Genomic DNA, 2,008 nt, shown 5'->3' with positions numbered 1-2,008 from the left:
ACATTAGAATAGAGTACAGTACATTAGAATAGAGTAGAGAACATTAGAGTAGAGTACAGAACATTAGAATAGAGTAGAGAACATTAGAATAGAGTACAGAACATTAGAATAGAGTACAGAACATTAGAATAGAGTACAGAACATTAGAATAGAGTACAGAACATCAGAATAGAGTAGAGAACATTAGAATAGAGTACAGAACATTAGAATAGAGTACAGAACATTAGAATAGAGTACAGAACGTTAGAATAGAGTACAGAACATTAGAATAGAGTACAGAACATTAGAATAGAGGAGACACCAGGGAGACAGCAGGAACAGGACACGCGCGCACACACGCACACACACACACACACATGCGCAGACACACACACATGCGCAGACACGCGCACACCTATGGGGGGTGATTTGTGCCATCTCTTACCTCAGGGAGCGAGCTGAGCTGCTAACGGAGCAGACTAGCATGCGCCACCACGTACGTGAGGAGAATCCATTTGAGACCTGACGGGACACGGGTCGTTATGGCCTGGCGACGGCGTGACGTGACTTGAGTCAGCGATGTGTGCACAGGTCACACACACATATACACACACACACACACGCATACACACACGCACACACACACGCACATACACACGCACATACACGCACTCACGCACACATACGCACACACACACACTCACACACACACACACACATGCACACACACGCACATACGCACAAACACACTCTCACACACTCACACACACTCACAGTAGTAGACAAGAGGAAAATGAACACACTGCCACTGAGGCCATCAGCTCTACTGATCTAAGGTGATCCACAGGAATGGCTCCCGGCTGGTGAATGACAGGGCGACGGCTCTCTGCCCCCTGGGAAGGTCTCTCTGCCCCCTGGGAAGGTCTCTCTGCCCCCTGGGAAGGTCTCTCTGCCCCCTGGGAAGGTCTCTCTGCCCCCTGGGAAGGTCTCTCTGCCCCCTGGGAAGGTCTCTCTCCTCCCTGGGAAGGTCTCTCTTCCCCCTGGGAAGGTCTCTCTGCCCTCTGGGAAGGTCTCTCTTCCCCCTGGGAAGGTCTCTCTGCCCCCTGGGAAGGTCTCTCTGCCCCCTGGGAAGGTCTCTCTGCCCCCCGGGAAGGTCTCTCTGCCCCCTGGGAAGGTCTTTCTGCCCCCTGGGAAGGTCTCTCTGCCCCCTGGGAAGGTCTCTCTGCCCTCTGGTAAGGTCTCTCTACCCCCTGGGAAGGTCTCTCTGCCCCCTGGGAAGGTCTCTCTGCCCCCTGGGAAGGTCTCTCTGCCCCCTGGGAAGGTCTCTCTTCCCCCTGGGAAGGTCTCTCTCCTCCCTGGGAAGGTCTCTCTTCCCCCTGGGAAGGTCTCTCTGCTCCCTGGGAAGGTCTCTCTGCCCCCTGGGAAGGTCTCTCTGCCCCCTGGTAAGGTCTCTCTTCCCCCTGGGAAGGTCTCTCTGCCCCCCGGGAAGGTCTCTCTGCCCCCTGGGAAGGTCTTTCTGCCCCCTGGGAAGGTCTCTCTGCCCCCTGGGAAGGTCTCTCTGCCCTCTGGTAAGGTCTCTCTACCCCCTGGGAAGGTCTCTCTGCCCCCTGGGAAGGTCTCTCTGCTCCCTGGGAAGGTCTCTCTGCCCCCTGGGAAGGTCTCTCTGCCCCCTGGTAAGGTCTCTCTTCCCCCTGGTAAGGTCTCTCTGCCCCCTGGTAAGGTCTCTCTTCCCCCTGGGAAGGCTTCTCTGCCCCCTGGGAAGGTCTCTCTACCCCCTGGGAAGGTCTCTCTTCCCCCTGGGAAGGCTTCTCTGCCCCCTGGGAAGGTCTCTCTGCCCCCTGGGAAGGTCTCTCTGCCCCCTGGTAAGGTCTCTCTGCTCCCTGGGAAGGTCTCTCTTCCCCCTGGTAAGGTCAAGGCAGTGATTCCCTGTCCAGAGCAGGGAGCCTGTCTCCCACCGTGTGGGAACTCTGCTGGGGTCGTATTTACACCAGGACTCATGACAGTAGCGACAGTCAAATATGAAGACGGT

This window comes from Borostomias antarcticus (genome assembly GCF_949987555.1).
Source record: "Borostomias antarcticus genome assembly, chromosome: 13".
Classification (NCBI taxonomy): domain Eukaryota; kingdom Metazoa; phylum Chordata; class Actinopteri; order Stomiiformes; family Stomiidae; genus Borostomias; species Borostomias antarcticus.
Note: the sequence above shows the minus strand (reverse complement) of the source record.